Source organism: Lynx canadensis, chromosome A3, assembly GCF_007474595.2.
Source record: "Lynx canadensis isolate LIC74 chromosome A3, mLynCan4.pri.v2, whole genome shotgun sequence".
NCBI lineage: Eukaryota > Metazoa > Chordata > Mammalia > Carnivora > Felidae > Lynx > Lynx canadensis.
This window is the reverse complement of record NC_044305.1, coordinates 138,606,508-138,630,013: the sequence shown is the minus strand read 5'-3', so window position 1 is coordinate 138,630,013 and position 23,506 is coordinate 138,606,508. Positions and strand designations below refer to the sequence as shown.

Genomic DNA, 23,506 nt, shown 5'->3' with positions numbered 1-23,506 from the left:
GGTAAGAACGGTCTGTCTGATCGTGAGGACAGGAAATTTCAGCCCCATCTGTGATGTCCTTGCCCACCCAAGCTACCAGGAGGCAGAAGACAGGGGCACAAAGTGTCCTCTCCTCCGTGCATGGTTCACCTGCCCCGCAATTTAGGACGAGAAGGTCGCAGCGGGGCACAGAAGGGTCGTAAGGGCATGTGGTCGGTCAGACTCCCACGAGGGGGAGAGCAGGGCAGGTCTGCTGTCACAAGCAGCTGCCGGCGAGGGGTGGCTCTCCGCGGACGCCACGCTCAGGCAGTGCGACACCAGGCTCCTGAGTTAGTGTTCCCGCCGACTGACCGCCAGACCCTCATTCATTAATACTGTGTGCTGAGTATGGCGGCAAATGAAACACACATACAATAAAAAACATAGCTCATTTAATGAGTGTCATGCCTTTTAACGGAAGACATGTGTGTGCAGATGTAGGGCTGTAGATTCAGTCAGATACGGATCTGAGAAGGCGAGCAGCCATAGTGAGGCGGGTCACGGAGAAAGGGCTTCACAGGGGAATCTTCGCGGCTGAAGCACTATCTGAACGAAACAAGAGACAGGTCGTGTTTTAAGCCTGTATGGAGACACGAGAGACCCAGTCGTGGGCGAGAGAGAGGGAGTGGGAGTGGGTGGGTGTGTTTCCTGGGAAGCTGGCCGTCACGGAGCTGGTGCCAGCAAGGTCGGTCCTGACGAGCGGGTGGGGGCTGGGGGCCGCAGCCTCGGGGAGAGCGGGGGGCACGTCGAGGGCCTGGCACACCCAGAGGGGGCCCTGCTGCCCCGGTGGGTGTACAGCTGCAGCCGACCCTTGGGCACGGGCACGGGGCTGGGATGTCTCAAGTGTATTGTGGAAACAAATTGATTCGGGGGGGTTGAGAGCCTGTGGTGGGAGCAAGGGGGTGTCCGCAGAGACGGACGGCGCTGGGAGAAGGAGCCCCGTCGGGGTGGTGGCTCCCTCCTGGAGTGCGGTTGTCCGGAACAGAGACGCGAGAAGACAAAGATGGCCGTGAGGGACGTTTCAGGAACAGTCACTGTGATGCAGGCTCCGCTGTGGGCCCGCCTTCCCGCCCATGCTCTGGCATCGCAGCCGGGGCACAGGGTGCGAGATCCCCGAGGGCAGGCACGCTGTGCGGGTTCGCGGTGTGAGTCAACAGCACCTCGGGGTAACGCATCGATGCTCCAAAGTTGCTTCCCTACGTGGCAACATTTTCCAAACACTGCGGAATGCTGGCAAGGCAGGTGGGGCCCGTGTGACCCAGAGCAAGAGTGGGCTAACCCTCAGGAGGTGATGGAGAACGTACCAGGCCACGTTCTGTGGAAATGCTGTGTTTCCTGCCACGTGGCCCGCCAGGCCGTAGGACTGCGGATGCAGCGATTGTGGGGTGAAATCCTACTCTTTAAGGAGTTCAACGCCGAGCAGTAGCTTTCCGCTAGGGTAGATGACCTGAAAGCCGTTCTCACTGGGGCACGAGGACGTTGGGACGCGCTGCAGCCAACCCATTCTGGGAGGGCCAGGGGGGCTTTCTGGGGAGGGGTGGAATCTGATCTGAGTTTTAAAGGTTAATTGCTGGGTTTAGATTAAAAGTGGGTGGGGTGCTCATGTTCCAGGCAGAGGGAATGGGATGTGCAAAGAGGTCTGCGGGCTTGGGGGTGCGCTCAGGGCACCCGAGGAGGGGAGGGCGGGCTCAGCCCGCTCCCTACCCCCCCAGGAGCACATGGGCCACTCACCCTCCGTTCCTGACACTCAGCCTCTGCAGTCTCTGATGGGAAACCCGCCTGTTGCTTAGGACAGACCTTGCGACCAAAGGGTGTGAGGCTGGCATCCCTCTGTGGGTATTAAATGGAAAAACTCAGCCTCATTTGCTAACTGCTCATATAGTTGTGTGAGGATTACTTTATTTTTTTACGTTTAAATTTTTAATCCATACTTTACATATAGAAGGACGATCTTATTTCCTTCCAGGAGAAGTGAGCTCTGCCGCTAATCCCTCGTTACACGAACCTCGCTTTCCCGCTACGCCACAGTACCCCTCTCGCTGATGTTACCCCTCACCCAACCTGGGTCTACCTTGGGGCCATCGCACGCCACTCTTGTACGTGTTTGTCACAGCGCTGATCCCGCTTGAAGTTCAGGGCTCCGTGACACGTTCTGCTCGCTGTCAGGGCGACTCGGGGTAATTTGGCAAACATACGGGAGGCACCAAGCACACGGGGGCTCCCTGTTCTTTCTCCTTCAGCCAACGACCCCGAACGAAGAGCTCGAAATGGTTTTGCATTTTACTTGCGCTCAGATGTGTCAGTGCGCAAAGCGCCGGTGAAGTTCAGGTTAAGCAGAAAGCGTGCGATTTGTCACCCAGAGTTTGAGGAGCGTGTTCGTGTCCTGACGTTTACGCCTACAAGCGTGTGGTCGAAGGTGAGCTGACAGCACGAGCTCATTCACACGCCGGCTCCTGTGGGACCCTGGTCTCGCCCGCCTTCTCACCTCCTCGTCTCCTCCTGTGGCTCCCCTGAGGCTGGCGACTGCCCTCTGCGCCCGGTGGACCGTGGTGCCCACTTAGTTCCTCCAGTGCCTCTGAGGCATCAGTGGGTGATGCCACGTCGGGGTCATCTCAGATCTGTCCCTCCCCGGAGCCCGCGAGGGGTAACCCTGCCGTCATCGCCTCACCGCGTTCCCATCCCTCTCCAGCAACGCGCATCTGGAAAGCGGAGCCTCAAAGCCGCACTTAGCAGGAACGCTTTTGTTTCTAAGTCGGGCGCTCGGTTTTAAAATAAGGAGAGGTTTTTCTTAGGAATTTTAAACGGTTTTATTCTTAAAGAAAAGACTCAAACGTAAGACATTTACTTTGGAGCCAACAAAAGCGATCACACTGATTTGCTGAAGAGAGAGTGAACTGGTTTGTAATACGGGACGTCACCCTTGGAGTCAGGACGCTTTTATGATTTTCCCTCTGTTGTCGCCCCCACCCCACAAAGTGCACACTTCCTTCAGGTTGAGGCTCCGTGAAGATCGTAGAACATTAATGATATCGAAGCCTCACACGCTGCTCTCTGGTCCCTCCAGTCCTTAGAGGCTGCTTTCTGCAGGAAGGTGCTTATCGGGCCACAGCAGCGAACCCCAGGGAGGGGCGCGGGGGTCCCCACTGCCGGCCACCCCGCGCTCCGGCGACCTGCGCCTTCCGGTGGGACCAGGCCGGGAAGGACGGGGTCACAGCCTCCCTGGTGCACAGCTCTGCTCTGACTGGACACAAGCTGAGCCCGAGCTCCTTCCCCCAGAGACGCCCCTCAATTATTCAGGAAGCAATTACCTATGTTGTCAATTAGCCAGACCCTGTCTTTCACCTCCCGCTGCTCAGCACTGGGTCCTTTCACTGCTCATTAGCACCGGCAGCAGGAGTGGGCTACACGCGCCCAGAGGCGGGTTCATTTACCGAGCGGTGTGGCAGGTGAGAAGGTCTGCGGACGCTACTAATGGAGAGAAACCAGAGTGGCCGGCAACCTCAAGTGTGCGGATCAAACTGCGCGCCCACGTTTTCTGTGCACTTTTGTTCCCGTGAACACTTGCCCCCCAGGCAACCTTGGCCCCCATGGCCTCCGTGTCCCCCCCTAGGACGCATGGAAGTCTTGGCTCATAAAAACCCATCGGTACAGATCAGCAAGGGTCAGAAATTATATGTTGTTGGCATCCTTGAATTGTGTTTAGAATAAATACGATTGCAGTTAAAAGTCGTTTCCCGGGAGGGCTGGGTGGCTCAGTCGGTTAAACGTCCGACTTCGGCTCAGGTCGTGATCTCGCGGTTCACTGGTTCGTGAGTTCGAGGCCTGTGTCGTGTTCCATGCTGACAGCTCAGAGCCTGGGGAGCCTGTTTCAGATTCTGTTCTCCCTCTCTCTCTGCCCCTCCCCTGCTTGCGCTCTGTCTCTGTCTCAAAAATAAATAAAAACATTAAAAAAAAATTTTTTTTAAAGAAGCAGGTTTATAGGGGCACCTGGGTGACTTAGGTTAAGCTCATAGCTGAGTAGGTTAAGTAAGTAGGCTCAGCTCATGAGTTCACGGTTCATGGGTTTGAGCCCCACATCAGGCTCTGCACTGACAGCTCGGAGCCCAGAGCCTGCTTCGGATTCTGGGTCTCCCTCTCTCTCTGCCCCTCCCCTGCTCGCACTCTGTCTTTCTGTGTCTCTCTCAAAAATAAATAAACATTAAAAAAAGTTGTTTTCCACACTATGACAAAATGTTCTGCTTTTTAGTGAATTTAATGTGGTGCAAATACATTACATTTTGGGAGTTCTGTTCGATGTTTACATTAAGTGACAGGACGGCATGCTGTTAAGACGTTGCAAAGTTAGGAGAGACAGAAGTGTCTCCAGCTCAGGCCTCATGGTTTCAATGGTTTCAGTTTTAGGTCTCCAACCTCACAGGCTGGAAATGAGGAAAAATTGGGCAAATACAACAGTTGCAAGAGCCTTGTTTTGTCTGCTCCTACTTTCCTCTCCCTTCCCAACCTTTCTCAGCAAGGACTGGTGGCCACTGAAACCAACCTCCGGGGAAGGTGGCCCATATCCCGGGGATTCTCCACCCTGACTGATCCCGTGACGTGTGCTTGGGGCCAACAGGGGCAAAGAGAGAGGAAAAGAAAAGTAGGAATTATCTGGGCAGAGAAGAAAGTGAGGGTGCGGCTATGCCCCCACCCCCCCCCCCGCCACCTGGGACCACGGTGCACAGCGCGGTACGGTGACCCAGGGGAGCCACGTCACACACTTATCAGTGACGGAGTGTAGGACAATATAGAAATGAGCATATTTTTATTAAATGTTTATTTGTTTTTGAGAGAGAGAGAGAGAGAGAGAGAGAGCGAGCGCGGGGGAGGGGCAGAGAGAGCGGGACACAGAATCCGAAGCAGGCTCCAGGCTCCGAGCTGTCAGCACAGAGCCCGACATGGGGCTCGAACCCACGGACCGCGAGATCATGATGACCTGAGCCGAAGTCGGATGCCCAACCGACTGAGCCCCCAGGTGCTTCAGAAATGAGCGTATTTGAGGATCATTTAAACGAGGAGATTTGGAGGCTAATTATGTTGCAAACTTGTGAACAAGTTCAAGCAGGTGGCATACACAAAAATTTAGAAACTCGTTACAAAAGCGTGGCGTGCCAGGGCCTGACCCTGATGGGAACGGAGGAGGGAGGCTGCACCCTTGCTTTGCTTGTGGATTCCTCGTCATCAGGCCCTAAGGAGGCAGAAGCGTTTACACGTCCGGTTAAATGTTGACCTTGAGTGTCATACTCTTCTCGGACTCTTGTCACCGACGATGGCTTTCTGCTAGTTGTTTCCCAGACGGAAGCCCTGGACGGTGGGCACAGACGCCCAGGTGTGCGGCAGGAAAACGCGGAACACAGAGAGCAAGCAGGCGAGTCTGTGACCCCCTGGGTTTCTCGTGGTCTTGAGAGAACTCTGGAAACTCCTCGTCGCTGCAATGTTCCGGGCGCGCCCCGTCCACGGTGGTGGTGGTGGTGGTGGGAGCGGTTTGAGTGCCGTGGGGGGAGTGGCCACGTTTTCAAAAGAAGCCGTGTGGACTGGTGGTCTGACCCACATTTACGCTGTGTCCTGGGGCAAAAGCAGGCTCCAAAGCCAAGTTACTGGAACTCGGGGACAGGGAGGGAATCTCTGGCACGCCTAGATAGGACAGCTGAAATCACCCGGGAAGCATGCTTGCCCTCAGGGCTCGGGACTGTCACGTGGGCTGATGCGCCAGTATCATCGGGGAACCCCGGGAGGTCACCCTTCCAGGCAACACCGGGGAACCCTTAGTAAACCAATGCATGTGGTTTGGGACTTAAGGCTTTAAGAATAACGCGACGAATCCTAAGAAGAACCCTCAGGAAACAGCAGTCAATGGAACAGCGGTCGGCCATGCCAACGCCCTGTAACAGGGGCCCTCGAAGGGAAATCCGTCCTCTCGACGCAGTCACTTGGAGAGCCAGGCGCTGGGGATGGTGCTGGTTCAGGCGCCTGCACAAGGGGGCCCCACGCTGACCCCCGATCCCCGCGCACGGACCTTGTCTCTTTACCCCAAGGCCTGTGTGTGTTGGGGGGACAGGGCTCGGTCCAGCAGAGGCAAGAGCGCGGCCACGAGGAAGTCCACTCCACTCCAGCCTCTGAACGTAGGAAAAGGAAATTGTGGGGAAAGAGAAAATGATCTTATTCTTGAGGTACGCGGACAGGTGACCGCGGGCGTTGTGGGTTCGTGAGCGAAGGAATGAATGAAGGGAAGAGTTACAGGCGCTGATGCTTCGCTTGCTCAGCTCCACTGTTCAATGACTACTGATTAGTAACTTTATTAGCGCTTTAGAACTTTGTGATCAAACGTAAGGCTGCAAGGGAAACGCGCCCCCCTCCCCCAGGCCGGCAGGCTCTGCCTCTGCTGCAAGCACGCGGGCGGCCACGTCCACGGAGGTCTGCACGCGCCCGCTGACTTCACGTTGTGGGTGGGGGCTGCGAGCTCTGAGGAGCCTTTCACAGCCCGGAGGATGGGGCCCCAGACGGCTTCCTCACAGGCACGTGGGGGCCGGGGACCTAGAGGAGCGTTGGGGACCAAACCCAAGTTTCGAAGGTGACTCCAGGGTGATGAAGGCAGTGGCTTTTAACAAAATGACTCCCATTTCGGTTTCGCTCCTATTTGGGTGACCTGGCGATCTTACATCCGTAAACAACCCTCTTCCCAATTTATATCGTCCATCACGGCCGTGGTGACACCGACATCCCAGAGGTGGTTCTGGGGGGCAGCGGGTGGGCAGAGCCCATATTTCACTGCTGTTTATGGTCACGGTGGGGTCTTTACTTTCAAGTGTGGGACAGCCGAGCAGGGACGGGACGGGCGCCTGCTTCCAGAGCTTTGGGTGAAATGCCGAGTCAGGAGCCTTAGTTTTTGTAAGATCGCTAGTGCTCTTTTGGCCCCGAGTGAAAGCGTAAGAAAAGATGCCCGCGCCTGCACTGATCGGGTTCTCTGACTTCAGGTGTGGCCCTATCACCGCACCCCTTTATCCCGCCAGCAAGTTCTGGCAGAAAATGCCGAGAGTCAGAATGCAGGATCCGGGCCCAGAATGGTTCTGCTGGGCTCTCAGTGCTCGCCCCGTGGAGCTAACACCCACAAATCCGGGGCTTTATATTCGATTCTGCACTTCTGATTTTTCTGGAAAAACAGGAGGATCTGGAAACACCGCGCTCGGTTTCTGTCAGCCACAGCCGGCGAGACGGGCAGGTTTCCCCCGTGGCCGCCGTCGCCTGAGTCCTCGTCCATCCCGTGCCTGCTGGTGACAGCAGCCCACTGCGGGGCATGTGACGATTCTCTCTGTCCACTGAAGCAGCTTCTCCTGTCCCTGCCCTGGGGGATACCCGAGTCCGAGGAAACATCTAAGTTCCGGGGCCCGGAGAGTCACACACGTGGTAGGATCTCAGGGAGTTTCATAGCGTGTGCTGTTCCCATCCTGGCTCTCAAGACCCGGGTTGTCGGCCGAGGCCTCCGTGGGCAGCGCAGCCGGGCGTGCTGGGAGGGCACCCGTGGCCTCGAGGGCCTGCTGGACAACTCTGGGTTTGCCTCGCAGGCCGCAGCCAGGGAGCGCGGTCCCCCGCCAGCCGGCCGCCCAGATGGAAGGGCTGGCCGCGTCCGGGCCTTCTGTGTCGGCAGTGCCCCTGGCTCGTCTCCATGGACGCAGTCTGGCCCGCGGTGTGACGGCAGGCTCCACGTTCGCTAACTGCGCGAGGCCGGGCAGGGTCCGGTCTGTGGATCACGGTTCTCTCGTCTGTGAAATTCCTGCTTATCTCCCTGGGCGGCCGAGAGGCTCGAACAGAACGACTCCATGGGAGAATCCAGCATGGCGCCTGTGCACCAGAAACACTTCCCTCCTTCCTCCATTTTCCAGGTGTGGCGCGTGTCCCCAGGGGTGCTGGCAGCAGAGGAGCTCACGGCGTCCGAGTTATGGGCACACGCGTCACTTGTGATGCACGTAGGATGCTGTGCTCCCTGTATTTTTAATCACCTTTGCTAACACCAGCATTTTATTGGCCTCTGAGTATGTGAACCAGTTCAATGGTGCACAGCTTGGGAGGGCAGTCTCCATGATGACCCCGGGCCAGAAGTTCAGTGTGTGTGTGTGTGTGTGTGTGTGTGTGTGTGAGAGAGAGAGAGAGAGAGAGAGACTCTTGGTCACCTCCCTCAGTCCAGCTAACATTTCAACGGGGCTGGAGACTCACCGCTCCCAAAGCCTGGCAGCAGGCACATCTTCCGAGAAGCTGGCGTCCCGGGAGCCTGGAAACAGGGCATCGCACCCAGGGTGGCTCTCCGTGGCTCCCAGGGCTGTGGGAGAAGCTGGCAGGGGCAGCCCCGCTTGGTGCCTGGCCCAGAACGGTTGCTTGATAAACACTGGCCGAGTTGTGCTAAAAATAAAAATATCACAATCCCCTTAAAGGTCACGCGGATGTCGGGCAAACTTTCTTGGAAATATGGAAAGAAGTTCTACCGAGTAGAGAGGAGGACAGCAAAAGTGAACTACTTTCTAGAAAGGAACATTCCTACCTCGGAAGGGGCCGTTCACAAGTATTAAGAAGGAATATTCAAAACAGGATCAGTGTGGTGGCTGGTCGTTGGTGTTTCCTAGACAAGTATGGTCTGAAGTAAAAACCGTCGATCTCAGCCCGCGGGGCTCCAATGACGCCAGTGTCCTGCCGGGTCGTGGCGTGGTCGAGGGGAACCGGCAGGGCCCCTCCTGTCCCATCCGCTCGGGGCGCGGAGAAGGGGAGCCCGTGCTGCAGGGGCTCCGGGGACACACTGTGGCAGCGGCCCCCGCACCTTCTCCTGAGCGGTGCAGGTTACAATTTGCAAACTACTTATGACCAGCCAGTCGCTTTCGAGAGCAGGACCTTTATTCTCTCGGGGGCCCTCTGTGTTCGTGCCATTTCTTGTAAATAAAAGACCCTTAAACAGCTGCCAGATCAAGCAAGGACAGACACGCAAACAAAACACTGTAAGACAAGGTCAAGTGCCGACATACGAGACGGCCGTGTGGCGTCACTGGAGGCAGTGCAGAGCGGGGGGCAGCTGCCGGGGTCCTGGAGCTGAACCCCCGGGCCCGTTTCTTCGTCCTCCGCAGCTGCACGAGCTTGGACAAGGAGCCAGCCCGGTGCGTCCCCGGTCTCTGCTCCCACGAGGAGCCCGGGGTGTTGGGAGATCAGAGGAGGACACAGCTTTGTGAGCTCTCGGGGAAGAACTAGTCCCGAGTAACCCAAGGGCGCTGGGGTGACGGGCCAGGTGTCGCCCGGTCTGCTGAGCGGCCGTGCGTGGTACGGACCCAAGTCCCGGGCTCAGGCCGCATCACGCACAGCAGTGCGGTCGGCACAGGCCTTCCACGGGCCGCACAGGTGGAGGCCGGCTGGCGAGGGGGAGCGGCACGTCCGGCACCCCTGGTCTTCCCGTCAGGAGGGCCACCTGGCTGCCACCGTCCTGAGGAGCGTCCCCGCTCGTCCCTCACAGCAAGCCGGGTCACCCATGCACACCTGCCCGGTGTCTGCTTTGACCCCCATCCAGCCCGCCCCGCATAGAGAAGTCTGCCTTCCGGACGCTTCTGGCCACCCCCACGTCCTGACTGCGGGCGAGTGCTGTACCACGTGCTCCCTGATCCCCACATCTCTGTGTCCTCTGCGTCCCTGCGTTCCCTGCGTCCCCTGCGTCCCTGCTTCCCGTGGGTCCCCTCTGGTAGCGGCCCTTGAAGGTGGCAGGTGGCAGCACCAGGACTGACGGAGGCTGGGAGCGCCGGGCCCACGCTAGCCATGCAGGACACACAGCAGGGCTGGAGCTCACGTCCGATTCCTGCCCCGGGCCCCACCGGGGATTGTGATCTTGGAGATCACTTTCCTGTGAGGTGGGGGATCCCTTCTTTCTAGAATGTTCCATCTGCTCTCACCTGGCCCTCGTGCTTTCCGTTGGGCTCAGGTCCCCTCCACCCTTTGACTTTGTTGACCTTTAGCAGGTGCCACGCCCCTCCTTCCTCTGTGGCCGGGCTGCTCCCACAGAGGCCTCCAGGTGGTTTGCACCTGTCGGGTGTCACTTCAGGGGCCACCAGTGGCCACGTCCTACAGCCACAAAGTCTCACGGAAGCTCATGCCTCAGGAAAGCATGTGGCGCCCGACTCCCCTGCTCCCTCGGGGCTCTGTCCCCAGGCCACACCCACTGGGGACACGGCTGCGCCACCCTGGAAGCACATGGGGCCCCTGAACTTGGGTCAGCCTCAACCTCACGACTAGCGGCCCCCAGAGCGCGCCGGTCACTGTGAATCCACCCCAGAGCCACGTTCAGTGTTCCCTTGCCACCCGGGGTCTCCTGAGCCGCGTCCCTGCTTCCTGTCCCCACGTCCATCGCTGTCGCCGCTCTCCTCCCTGCCACGCGTGGACTCTCAGTCGTGGGCTTTTCTGCCTGACGGTGGAAGGTTTTCCTCCCTGTGTCGCCGGGTCTCTGGAGGAGGGACCTTGTCACAGCCCAGGGTTGGCCTTCCTGTGATTGACTGAATAAAGGAAGTGCTCCGAAACCTTATCACATTTGACTTCTGTCCGCCGTCCGTCCCCTCCCTCCGCGCCTGGTGGCTGTCACGGCCACCCCTCCCACCGCTGGGGGAGGCGCTACCTCACGCCCTGACTGTTCCGACGCCGGAGCCTCCGAGGGGCTGTGGGCTGAGACACCGCTGGCCCGCGTCCCTTGCCGAGTCCCCAGAGCCCTCCGTGCTGCCCTGCTGCCCCCCTCCCTCACGTCTAAGCAGCGACGCCCCCTCTCTTTCCCAGGGCAGAAACGGTCACGACCAGGAGCGTAGGAGCCTGCCCGCTGGGCAGCGGGGCATGGCCGTCTCCTCCCTCCAGCACCTTCCACGTGCAGAGTAGCGCTCTCTCCTCCTAAAGCATCATTGTGAACACACACTGCACTGTCCCTCGGTGTGTGGACTATTGACAACAGCAGACTCTGTGCTACGCGGACTTTTCTGTGAGTTGCTATTTTCACTTACTAGGAGTCACAGCTGCCTCTCCAGGCCAACGCCGTGGACTCGACTCCTTTGAACGGGTGCGTAGTATTCCCCAGAACTTGTGTCCTATGGTTTATCCAAGCATCCCTGTAAGCTCCCCCACTAATGGACATTTACGTTGTTTTACTTCAGTTATTTGTCTCATTCCACTATAAAAAGAAGTGCAATAAATATCACACACATCTTTGTGCGTATCTCCATAATCTAGTCCTCTAGGGCGATATCTTCGGTACTTCTGGAACACGTACAAAGCTGCGTGCTTTTTGGTGACGTGTGATGGTTCTTCTAAGAGCTTTCCCACAGTGCACCACACAAGTGTCACTTTTCCAGAGGGAAATAGATTCACTCACTAGAGCTCCCACCTCTCTTCCCCTGCCCAGGGGTGAGCGTCCGTGCCTTCTCACGTGCTGGCCTCTTGCATTCTGGCCGCTGAGAAGCCCTTATTCTCACTCTCGGCCTGTTTTTGAAATGTTCACAGCGATTTGCAATAGCTCTTTGTACATTTAAGGCATTAATCCATTTACCCATCTTATCCGTTGGGAGTATGTTCTTGTGGCCTTTTCCCCCTTGGCTGGTGGTGTTTCCCCCAGGATATGTGAAAGGTGTCGGCGACCCAGCCAGGACCTTGGGAAGAGCCGCAGGCTCTCCGGCTCGGCTGCAGTTTCCGAGTGGCTCCCCGCCCTCCTGCCAGTGCCCTGTCTCCCGGGGCCGGGCGTGTGCGGCCTCACGCAGGTCTGCTCCACACCCCCGAGACGTGTCCACGAGCCCACCCAGCCCCTCCTCTAATGAACACCTGCTCCGCTACATGTACCCTCAGGTGGCAAGGCCACGAGAGGCCACACCTCTCCTTCTGAAGCTACAAAAACCCACAAATGTGACCCAAGAACAGCTTTTAATAAGTAGTAGATAATGTGCTATATTCATAAGCTCAGCTACGTGCTCTCCAAGACTATGTTCGGTCTGTATTCAGCATTTTCTACCTTCACTTCTCCCAACCCAAATTTTGATAAAGTGGCACCAAAAATAAAATTCAAAGATTCAAGGGGCGCCTGGCGGGCTCAGTTGGAACAGCATGTGACTCTTGATCTTGGGGTTGTGAGTTCAAGCCCCATGTTGGGTGTAGAGATTACTTACAAGTAAAATGTGTAAAAAAATTTCAAAGATTCAAATATGTTTTGACCCGGAAAAGTACTGATAGAGTTGTCTATTTACTTAAGTATTTCAAATTACCCGACTGATTTTCTAGTTTGGAATTTTTGAATTCACTTTTTCATTTTATTTTATTTTTTTTTTAATTTTTTTTTCAACGTTTTTATTTATTTTTGGGACAGAGAGAGACAGAGCATGAACGGGGGAGGGGCAGAGAGAGAGGGAGACACAGAATCGGAAACAGGCTCCAGGCTCCGAGCCATCAGCCCAGAGCCCGACGCGGGGCTCGAACTCACAGACCGCGAGATCGTGACCTGGCTGAAGTCGGACGCTTAACCGACTGCGCCACCCAGGCGCCCCCACTTTTTCATTTTATTTATTTATTTATTTATTTTTTAATTTTTTTTTTCAACGTTTATTTATTTTTGGGACAGAGAGAGACAGAGCATGAACAGGGGAGGGGCAGAGAGAGAGGGAGACACAGAATCGGAAACAGACTCCAGGCTCCGAGCCATCAGCCCAGAGCCCGACGCGGGGCTCGAACTCACGGACCGCGAGATCGTGACCTGGCTGAAGTCGGACGCTTAACCGACTGCGCCACCCAGGCGCCCCCACTTTTTCATTTTAAATGAAAGTATCCTCACCACACTCCATATCAGCTTTGGTGCACGACACAGTGATTCAACATTTGTATACGTTATGAAAGGCTCGCCACGGTCACCATACAATTGTTGTAACACTTTTGACTATATTCCCTTTCCTGTACTTTTTATCCCTGTGAGTTATTTACTTTATAATTGGAACTTTGTACTTTTAAAATCCAGTTAAAAAAATGTTTTGCTTGTTTTTTAAGGGGAGAACAAAGTTAAAAGAAAAAACAGAAGAATTAGAAAAGCTTATGTCTACATGTAAAGCATGTTTGTGTTCAGGGGAGAGGAACACCATTCCCAAGAAGATGTTCAGAAATTATGATATTTCAGAGATCAGTAAATGGGAGATATTCATGAGTTTTGGCGAGAAGGGGCTGGGCTTGGAGTCTTAAACCTGAAGTTGAGTTTTTTCTACTTACTGTGTCTTTGCCCCTTGAGCCCCGTACAAATGGTACAGAGAGAACGATGTCCCCGGGCACTTCATGGGGTGGCCAGGCGGGTGTGCAAGCACATAGTAGGTCCAGAGGAAATCCGTAAACTGTGTGGCACCCGCTCTGCCCGTGTGGCGGGTGGCACTATCCTCGGGTGTCCCTACTCTGGTGGCTGTGTGGCTGCTGTCACGGTGCTGCCTGCCCTCACCAGGCTGTCACTGTGGGACACCTGTTTGTGTGTCAGCATTCCTTCTCAAGGGGAGACTCACCGCCCCCCACCTCAAGGGGCTCTCAAAGGGCAGGCAGTGGGGTATGGCACATTGACAGAAGATGACGGGACTATTCAAGTGATGGGAAGGACACCTAAAGAAACAGCACTGAACAGAAAGCAAGAGAGGAGAAAGTTCTAGAAGGGGTGTGGGGGAGGGGAGGAAGGTGCATTCAGTTGTGACCACAGGATTTTGAGGGGGGAATGTTGCGTGCAGTTCATTGGTCCCACCTTGACCCCCACTGGGAAGTGGTCCAGTGTGGGTGGCATTGCCTCACTGGGGTCCGTGCTGGATTCATCCACTGAATTTTGGCATGTGGGTCTGCCTGGTGCTTAAAACCCTTTCTACCCTGACATTGTTTGGAACAGGTGCTCATGAGATCCAGGTGGGATTTGAGAGAGCGGTTTCAGTGGGAGGGGGGCGGTTTCCACGAACCTCACAGCGGACGGGCAGCGAGGGAGGCCAGGCAGAAGGTCGAGAGACTGCCCCGGAAGGACCAAGATAAGACAAGAGCTTATGGGGGCTGAAGAAAGTGTCTCTCGAACTCTTTTGAACTCCCAGCACGGAGTGTGTCTGTCCTCGGAGGGGGAGAGGTGGTGGATAGAACGAGAGACGGGGTGGATAGAGAAGGCAGGGACACTCTGATGCGGGAGGAGGGGAGGGCGGGGCGAGGGCCCAGGAGGGGTGAGAGCTGCTCTCACAGAGGGAGGATGTGTTCCTGACACAGGTGGTCCAGGCGACGTCCCCCCAGGGCGGGCCGCACGCACCCTGGGGCGCAGGGGCCCACAGTACCTTGCGGGGCGTCTTCTCTCCTAGGAAGGGAGGCAGCGTGGCTCCGTGGGCAGGACGCGGGCCCAGAGTCAGGGTCCCTCTACGTTCTCTTCCTGGTCCTCCCCAGCTTGGGACTGTGGCAAAGTCACTTAATTTCCCTGTGCCTCCATTTCTCCATCTGCAAAATACGAACCACCGTATGAAGTGCCTCTGATTTCGTTAGCACGTGAGAAGGGGACATACATACATGGAGAACACCCTGTGGCAGCAGCAGACATGGACCCTGTGTCATCTGTCCTGCCTGTGGACGAGGGTTCCCCTGGGAAGCACTCTCCCGGACCTGGGACTCTGGGAAAGGGTCTCCCCAGACACTTGCAAAGTCGGCTCTGCAGTCTGAGACCTTGTGCTGGACCCGAGAAGGTTCTAGAACTCCCGTCCCTGTGGTCCAGGATCCCTCCAGGCACCCTCGCAGAGATTACAAGATAACACCGACAATTCAGTTAACCAGCTTCACATAGATGCCACATAACCCTTCCAGCAATAAACTATCATATCAAATTGCTTTGTTTGAACAACAGGCAACTAGGTTCTGGGGTTAAATAAAAAACAAAGGTCATTAGGCCATTTTCCTCAGAACTCAGCAATTCCTTCCTGTCGTCTGGGACCCGGCATCCCTGTCTGCTGCTGTTGACCCTTGGGGACAGAGCTGTAAATCCTTTCCGGGAATACTTCTTCTCAAGGAGTGACTTCACCCACACAGGCAGTGAATAAGTGTTTGAGCACGCTGTCTTGCCAAAAACACAAGGATGTAGACCACAGGAGATTTAAATCATAAATTCCCAGAAAGAGAAAGCATTTGTCTTTTCATTTTCAACGTTGCCACTTAAAACAAGAGAACTTCTGCCCACTTCCTCCTGAGGGTTTGATAATCTCCGTGAAACCTTACTATGAGCTCGCCATCTGTCTTGCGTGCCAAGCCCCTGGACGGTGCATCACTCGGGGCTGGGACAATTCTACCTGTTTCTGTATCTTGGCTGCCTACACCCCGTGGTGGGCAGTGTGGGTTTGTTGATCCAAATGACAAGAGGAAAGAAGGAAGGGAGGGAGGGAAAGAAAAGGAGAAGGAAAAACAGAAAAAAGAAAAAGATAGCACTCCCACTGACAGGGGCAGGATGAATTCTAAGTGATTGGATTAGGATATACGAGTAAAATGTGTTATTTTATTTTAATTTTTAATGTTAATTTATTTTTGAGGGAGAGAGAGAGAGAGAGAGAGGGAGACACAGAATCCAAAGCAGGCTCCAGGCTCACGAGCTGTAGATCATGATCTGAGCCGAAATCAAGAGTCAGACACTCAACCGACTGAGCCCCCCAGGCTCCCCATGAAATGTTCAATGGTTAAAGGATCTAAAATCAGGCTGACTTGGGTTGCTAAATCATTACCAGTTATCACCTCATGACCTGAGCTTGCTGTTTTATAAGCATTACATTTTCCAGAATTTTTCAGTCTCTAGAGAAGACTGGATACAGAAGGGATCTAGCATACTGTACGTAAAGGCTCAGGATGGCGTGGTATGTTTACATATGACCATCGCTACATTTATCATCACCGGTTTACTTATACACCTGCATAACGTCTCTGAGTTTCAGTGTCTCACGTATGATCACGATATTGTGAACAGCAACAAAGCCAGATGCAAAGAATTCTGGCCAAGAACGAACGCCTTCAATGAATTCAGCCATATTTACCGAGGGCTCGCTCTTCGGAGCTCTGCTGGACTCTGACTCGTTATAAAGCAAGGTGAATAAGATATTCCTACACACATAGGGGAGGAGTGAAAGAAACGACACAGGGAAGTTGGGATCGATCTAGTGGGAATCTTAAACATGTGAAAAAATAATTTGTTTGGGGTATGAAGAAAAACGGAGAACGTGAAGGAACAGAAGGAAAAAACAAAGAAAAACCAGTCTGTTTGGGTAAAATAGAAACCCCATGGCCATCATTAGATGTACTAAAAGAAGTAAAAAGAGGAACCCCGATAATTGAGAAAAATACAACACCATCTACCGGAGCAAAAGGTGAAACGATACATTGCCAACGTGTTCGGTGCTGATGCTGTGACAGAGGCAGGTGTTTGACTTTTGAAACAGATTCTTTTCTCCATTCATCGGTCGATGGACGTGTGGACTGTCTCCACACTGCGGCTGTCGTCAACAGCGCTGCTACAAACATCGGGTGCCTGTGCCCCTTCGTGTCAGCATTTTTGTTTTGCTCGGATAAATACCTAGTAGTGCAGTTGCTGGGTTGTGGGTGATTCTATTTTTAATGTTTTGAGAGCACTTGTCGGGAGGAGCACCGGGCGTCGGACGTAAGAGGTGAATCACTGGGTTCTACTCCTGAAGCCGAGACTCCACACTGTGTTAACTGACTTGATTTTAAATAAATAAACTAAAAAAATAAATTCTTTTATGAAACCATAGTGGTGAAAGAAGCATTTGCCAACGGCTAATGTTCAACTGAACGTTGGTAATATTATCAAGAAATACACACATGAATAGCTCATAATGTTTAAGAATCCAACAGTTAGGTTCCATATTGACGAATGACAGGCAAACTATTAATTATGGTTCCACTCATGTTCTTAGCATAATTCAACTGAATTCGAGATTCCGGTTTCTGCCGGTTGTTACACACACCTGAAGCGCCTTCGCCTGTGGGTTTGTGTTTCGTTACCAGCAAAGGCACAGAAGACGATGCCCTTTACAAGAACGAATGGACAAGAAGGACCGATGGTGGGTTCATCCCACGCTTCCATCAGAAGGCGGCTCTCGTGCTCAGGAGAGTGTTCGTGGGAGGAACAGGGACGGGTGGGCCCCACCACCCCAGGGGCCCCTCCTCTGACAACCAGCTCTTTTTTCAAGAATTTTAAATTTTTTACTTAAAAAAAAATTTAATGTTTATCTATTTTTGAGAGAGAGAGAGAGAGAGAGAGAGAGAGACAGAACGCGAGCAGAGGAGGGGCAGAGAGAGAGGGAGACAGAATCCGAAGCAGGCTCCAGGAGCTGTCAGCCCAGAGCCCGACGTGGGGCTCGAACTCACGAACCACGAGATCATGACCTGAGCCGAAGTCAGACACTTAACTGGCTGAGCCCCCCCAGGTCCCTCTAGGTCTTTTTATTATTATTATTATTTTTTTTTTTTTTTTCAACGTTTATTTATTTTTGAGACAGAGAGAGAGAGAGCATGAACAGGGGAGGGTCAGAGAGAGGGAGACACAGAATCCGAAACAGGCGCCAGGCTCCGAGCCGTCAGCACAGAGCCCGACGCGGGGCTCGAACCCACAGACCAGGAGATCATGACCCGAGCCGAAGTCGGACGCTCAACCGACGGAGCCACCCAGGCGCCCCAGTATTTTTTTTCACATTCAAAGTGTGGCAGAAACCCGTCTGGGAAAATTATTTCAGGAAATCAAGGTCTCAGACCTAACGTATTTCTGTTTATTTGCTTTAGAAAAACGTGCATTCACGGTGTCTGAGTGGCTAGCCTGACAGGAAAGAGGCAGACTGACTCGGGGGTGCAGCGGTCACGCCTGGGCCCATGGTGGCTCCTGCCTGCTGTTCCAGCTTCTTCAGCCCCGCGCCTGACCCCTGAGGGCAGGGCACAGTCCCGGCCCGGATTGCGCCCCCGGCGTATTGAGCTTCCTCCCAGGACGAGTTCCTGCTGAGGCTCCCCTGGGGAACGTCCCTCGCTGTTGGGCATGTGGCCGCGGGGTACAACACGTCCTGAGACCACGGAGGCACGGCTACCGACACAGCGCCCACCACTGAGGCCGGTCCTGTCACGGGCGCTCGCGGTCCCCACCTCGGTGGCTCGTGGGGCCTTCTTCACACAGGCCGACCCAGCCAGAACTTCCTTCTCTCTTTGCTGATTTCTCCCTCTTTATGTTTTTTCCCTTTTTACTGTTTTGGGGGTGGGGAGGGGAGGATTCCCCCTAAACGGATTTGCATTGTCCACATTTACCCTCCAGAGATCTTTGTTTTTGTATTTTTTAAATCTCTTTTTCTGTTTCCTCTACCTTCTGGGAGATTTCTTCAAATTTATCTTTTAGTTCTTCAGCTGCATTTTAAAATTTCAAGAATACTATTTTATTTGCCACAGTTATACATTTGCATTTACTTTGGTGATTATTCAATCTTTTCGAGAAGTTGGGGGCTATGTGTCACTAATATCTCACACACCATGGCATATAAGGAGCATTGGGTTAATATCTGATGGTGAACTGGAAGTAGGAAGGAGGAGGGAGGAAGGGAGGAGGTGGGAAGAGGAGAGGGGGGAGGAGGGAGGAGGGGGAGGAGGGAGGAGGCAGGAGGAGGAGGGAAGAGGAGAGAGGAAGGGGGGGAGGGAGGGAGGAAGGGTGGAGAGAGGAGGTGGGAAGAGGATGGGGGGAGGAGGAGGGGGAGGAGGGAGGAAGGGTGGAGGGAGGAGGTGGGAAGAGGAGGGAGGGGGGAGGAGGAGGGGAGGGAGGAAGGGAGGAGGGAGGAGGTGGGAAGAGGAGAGAGGGGGGAGGAGGAGGGGAGGAGGTGGGAGGTGGGAGGGAGGAAGGGAGGAGGGAGGAGGTGGGAAGAGGAGAGGGGGGAGGACGGAGGAGGTGGGAGGAGGGAGGGAGGGAGGAAGGGAGGAGGGAAAGGGTGGAGGAGGTGGGAGGAGAGGGGAGGAGGGAGGAAGGGAGGAGGTGGGAAGAGAAGGGGGGGAGGAGGAGGGGAGGGAGGAGTTGGGAGGAGGGAGGAGGTGGGAAGAGGAGAGAGGGGGGAGGAGGAGGGGAGGAGGTGGGAGGAGGGAGGGAGGAAGGGAGGAGGGAAAGGGTGGAGGGGGTGGGAGGAGAGGGGAGGAGGGAGGAAGGGAGGAGGTGGGAAGAGGAGAGGGGGGAGGAGGGAGGAGGTGGGAGGAGGGAGGGAGGAAGGGAGGAGGTGGGAAGAGGAGAGGGGGGAGGAGGAGGGGGAGGAGGCAGAGGAGGGATGAGGAGGGAGGGAGGAAGGGAGGAGGGAGGAGGTGGGAAGAGGGGAAGGGGGAGGAGGAGGGGGAGGAGGGAGGAGGGGGGAGGAGGTCTCTTCGGGAGAGGAGCCCCCCCCCCCCAGTCACGGGCAGCAGCGGGGCAGGGACTCCCACGCCCAGCTGCCCAGGAAGGCATCTCTGGTGTCCCTGCTCGTAGCTTGGGTGCTGACACAGCCCGGATCCCGGGGGAGTTCAGGACCTTACTGGGTAGGACGCACAGGGTGTACTGGGGCCACGGGGCACCCGCAGGGCAGGGTGGGTGGCAGGGAAGCTGCCTGGACGCCGGTGGGGGAAGTGACTGTCCTGCCCCTGCCAGCCCCACGCAGGCCCGCGGGGGATGTGGGGCGAGGCGCACTCAGATTCCGAGTCTGGAGTTCTCACAGGTGCCAGCACACTGCTGGCTCCCCTAGGTGTCCGGGGGGGCAATTCCTCGGCCGCACAGCACCGTCTGGAAGGAAACGGGAAGCAGCACCCGCAGTACCGCTCCTTGCAGCCGCTGGTGGGCGAGGCCGCTCCCGGGGAGACGCAGGCGCGGGCAGAATTTAAGACGATCAAAGGGGAGTAACGTTTATGAGGCAGGAAAGAATCTGGCCTGCGGGATAAGAAAGGCTAACAGTACGTAGAACACACACACGTGTGCGCACCTGTCTCCATCTAGACACACACACCCATACGTATGCACGTGCGCGTGTACTCGTCCGCGACATGGGGACACGGAACCCCACAGGACTGACGGCCACGTGCGTCCCTGCGACTCCTGTCCTGCCCATCGCAGCCATAGTTCGGGCGCGTATCCACCAGGTTACATCTAATTAAAGCAGACCTAATCTCCAGGGATGGAGTTGGCGACACAGATAGCAATTAAAAAGCATCTCTCTGCTTAAATTACGATTTAAAGGAGGTGATACTAAATCCCTGCTAATAATCGAGTCCAAAGGCCCAGCGACAGCTGTGCCTCCTTCACTTCAAGCAGCAGGGAGCAGAGGCTGGGTCACCCGGGGCTTGGAGGCAGCCAGCATCACAGGGGCCAGAAGGCAGAGGGTCGGGTCCTGGGCTCCCACGACCCCAGGGCGCCTGAGCGTCCTTACGGGGCCTCGCTCCAACCTGCCCCTGTGCAGAGAAGGGCCAGCTGCCTCCGGGGCTCCTGGCTGTCTCTCCTTCCCTCACCCGTCACCTCCTGAGCCTGGCACAAGTTACTCGGGAGAGTGGAAACCGGAAAACCGTGTAAATAGCCCACGCCACGGGGAGGCTGGGGGATGTACCAAATGTCCAGTTCCTGGTGTGAAAGCAAAGACCACTGATCTCTGGTGAGCGGAGCCGAGTTCTGGCCTGACCAGCTGCCAGCCAGTCCTGGGTCCGATGACCCAGCAGCTCGGAGTCCCAGGCTCTACGCAGCAGGGGAGTCGGAACTCCTGCCTGATGGGCCGCTGGGCAGACCAGAGGGGAGAGAACGGAACTAACCCAGCACACGACCAGGGCCCGGCCATCGGGAGCCCTTCTTCCCCAGGTAACACGAGTGGTTATGAACACCTGGAGGCAGTGCCTTAAGTGCTAATGATGTACTTTTGAAGTGAATACTGGTTGCACAGTTAAAAGCACAATATGCCAATAACCACAAACACCCCCACAGTGAACACGAACAAATATAGGTAAGAAATAAATCCAAGTGTGGATAAGGCCTGTGATGGTGGGGGTGGGATTTTGGAATATGTGCTCTTTAGCCCACACTTTCTCCACCGTTGTGCTCTGAGCTGCTATTTGTGAGGACAATGCTCGTACCCTTGACGTGGCCCCGAGACGTTAAGTACATATCCCAACCGCTACTAAATTCTTAGGACAAAAGGACACTTGTCATTGGCCAGGCTGACGGTCTTTAAAAATACTCATTTAATGGTGATTTTGGCGATCTTTGTTTTGTTCTAGTTACTTCCCCAGCGAAGAGGAATGAATCGTGGCAGGAGACGGGAGTTAGACCCAACCGAGTCCCCAGTCAGGTAGCCAGGGCGGGGCCGGGACAGGGGAAAGTCACACTGTAAGGGGGGGAGGGCTCCGCGGCAGAAAGAGTCGGGCCGCGTTGTGGACTCTGTGTTAGTGTTGAGAACAAGAAGGGCCCAAGCACGGTGGTCACAGGAGGTCTCCCGAGCAGCTCATCTGACCCACACTCTTCTGCCTTTTATTGTAATGTGCATGCTGTAAAACAACGCAAAGTCAACGAGCAATTATTTGCCCTTCAAACCCTGGATTAGTGGGAGTGAGGCCAGAGCAGGGAATGTTCCAGAGTCAGGATGGCCTCTCCTGCTCACGTGCCATTTGGCTCGGAGACCACGCACCGTCCCCGACGCGAGCCTGAGGTTTGTACACAGGCTGGAGGAAGGTGCGGTTTCTACACTGGTTGGCGGTCTACACTGGCTGGGGGGTGGTGGCCAGCACTGGGCTGGGCAGCTGATTTGCGGCTTAGGCAGGTGCAGAGCCTGGGTTTTGACCTAGGTCAGAAACAGCAGCTGGCTTCAATTCCGTATTTGGTGCTGACTTCACAATCTCCACTTCTTACACAAAGGAATCAATTTTGGGAACTTAGACGAGGTCAAGCAGCATGCCCCAGGTCACTCAGACAACAGAACAGGTTTTCTCTCCAAGCCCAGGGGTCCTGGCCCCCTAGCCACTGCTGCGAAGTGGGACACAGATACATTCCCCGTGTAAAGAATTCGGAAGTCACAGGTCACACCCAAGTACCTTGGACTGGACCTCCCGCCTCGTTCCCTTCTCCGGAGCCAAGTGCGTTTGGCAGCTCGGTTTGTCTGTGCCGTTGCCGTGACGCTCATCGGGGCACGCACACACGCCAGCTCACACGCCATCCGCCTGGGCGTCACCAGCTGTGCCACATGGAACAGGGCAGAAGGACCCCGTTTCTAAGCATAAATGCTATTATATTTTACACATCCTTCTCCAACTTCTTTTTTCAGTTGAGGCTGGAAGCATTTCTACGTGAACGTGATAAGCTATACTGCAGACTTCGTAACCGGTGGTTATGACGTCGTCGCCGGGCGGCACGGACCTTCCGAAACTCTCCAATACCTCAACACAGCTTCAGATTGTTTCCTGTTTTCACTGAGCCAACGTGCTCTGATGAACGTCCTTTTGTGTCTCTCCTCCTCACACACGTGCTTAGATTTTTCAACATTTACAACGTTAGCACACAGCAGCAAGCCGCCCTTCGAGGGGCCGAGTCCGTTCACAATCGGCAAGCGTGTGGACGTGCATGTCCCCCAACACTTGTGCCGGGACTTGGTTGCAACAAACTTCCTCTGACAGGACGTTTGTTTTATAGACTCTCTGTGTCTGAACTTCCTGCTTCCCGTAGCCTCTTCTGTCTCCTCCTCTATGATTTGCTGATTGCATCATTTACCTTTTTTTTTAATGTTTATTTATTTACTTAGAGACAGAGAGTAAGCAGGAGGTGCAGAGGGAGAGAGAGAATCCCAAGCAGGCTACGCGCCTTCAGCGCAGAGCCCGACGTGGGGCTCGAACCCACGAACCGTGAGATCATGACCTGAGCCCAAATCAAGAGTCCGACACTTAACCGACGGAGCCACCCCGGCGCCCCTGTTTCCTTCCCCTTCTTGATTGCGTGGTCTGCATACACGTGGGCTATTTGTTGTTTCCTGCTGTTCAGGCGGCAAGCCCCCCGCCCCGGTTTGTCACGGGATCTCTCAGCTTCCTGTACAAAGTGTGGGATGGGAGGCGGCCATCCTCCTCAGTCCTGGCCTGCAAAACCTCTACTTTCTACGCCGCATCTAGGAGGGACTTCCTCCAGGATTTGCTCCCACATCCCCCTAAATCACAGTCGCTCAGTCCGTCTGCGGGTGTGCAGCGGGGGCCTGGCCCGGGGTTGCGATTCCCGGGACCTCAGCTGCCCAGAGCAGCAGCCCTTCCTCAGCGGGGTCCTCCCCCAGACAGCCCTGCATGCAGCCCTGCCTCCGATGGACGCAGGCCCAGGACAGACAGAGGTCCGGGACAGAAGGATGGGCAAAAGCAAGAGGTGAGCAGCCTCTGAGAAAGGAAGGGGCCGGCCGGACCTGGGCGGTGCGGGGGGGCTTCTGGAGGC

General features: G+C 55.3%; 1 protein-coding gene across 2 annotated transcripts in view; it reads right to left on the bottom strand.

The window, feature by feature from the left end:
* MYT1L (myelin transcription factor 1 like) overlaps positions 1-23,506 on the bottom strand; it is a 197,139-nt gene that overhangs the window by 146,994 nt on the left and 26,639 nt on the right. For both annotated transcript variants that reach the window (XM_030311735.1, XM_030311737.1), the window contains exon 2: positions 14,370-14,526. The gene's annotated coding sequence lies outside the window, so the exon portion shown is untranslated. The remainder of the gene's footprint in view (positions 1-14,369; positions 14,527-23,506) is intronic.